The 924-nt window shown below is 49.6% G+C and overlaps 1 non-coding gene across 1 annotated transcript, besides 1 other annotated feature; it reads right to left on the bottom strand.

The window, feature by feature from the left end:
• Positions 1-64: 64 nt before the first annotated feature.
• On the bottom strand, positions 65-166 carry Tc00.1047053408301.10. The gene has a single exon (XR_008254015.1). It is a non-coding gene; the product is annotated as a spliced leader RNA, 5' partial (transcript).
• Positions 166-209: a microsatellite.
• Between the last annotated feature and the right edge of the window lie 715 nt (positions 210-924).

Raw genomic sequence — 924 nt, 5'->3', positions numbered from 1 at the left:
TATGGGTATATATATATAGGGGTATATGGATATGGGGGACAGACCCCCAAAAAAAAAAAAAAAAGGGGTCCGTAGACCCCGGTCAAAAGAAATTGACCAAACATAACCGCCAGAGGCGGGTTGGAAGCTTCGCGTACCAATATAGTACAGAAACTGTATCAATAATTTTTTTTTTTTTTTTTTTTTTTTTTTTTTTTTTTTTTTTTTTTATAAGGTCGTCCCACGACCGTGAATGGTGCCCCGACCTGATCGCACCGATTCTGTGACCAACTACATGGCCTCCATTTCCACACCACACCCCCACCACACTCCCCAAAAAGTTATTAACCCCCATACCCAGTGTAAAAACGCACCCTGCCCGCCAAACAAATAAAAGCAAAAGCAAAACAGTGATCCGAACCAACCCGGGCGGGAGGGATGAGGAAAAGAAAAAACAGTCATCCTGTACCCTCTTGGGCGTCATATTCCACAAGTATAGAAGAAGCCCCTCTTGAATCCTTTGGCTTTGGTACGGCGACTGTGGTATTATAACAAAACTGCTCTCCGCATTCGGGCAATTGCCCCTGCCGTGCCGTTGATTACCTCTGCATTCTCTCCGTTCCGTGGATGTTTTCCTGCTGCTTTCTGTGGTGGCGAGTTTCCTTCTGTGTGAATTTCTGTTTCTGTCTTTTCCCTTTCCTCTGTGTGTTTATTACCTCTCAGCTACCCAAGGGTCGCCCGGGTACTCGCCTACCCTGGGCGTATTTACCCCGGCCCCACGCGGCCGCATGCTGCGTTGAACACGTGCACGTTTCCACGCAGCATGGCCGCCAGGGTGTCCGCCACTATCATATCGTACGCATTCGTGATGGTGAGTCGGTGGTCCTGATTGCCCAGGATCCGCCGCAGCCACCGCCGACTTGCCGGGTGGATTGCCCCGTTGGT

This window comes from Trypanosoma cruzi, assembly GCF_000209065.1.
Source record: "Trypanosoma cruzi strain CL Brener chromosome Unknown tcruzi_1047053408301, whole genome shotgun sequence".
NCBI lineage: Eukaryota > Euglenozoa > Kinetoplastea > Trypanosomatida > Trypanosomatidae > Trypanosoma > Trypanosoma cruzi.
Note: the sequence above shows the minus strand (reverse complement) of the source record. Positions and strands in the feature narration are given on the sequence as shown.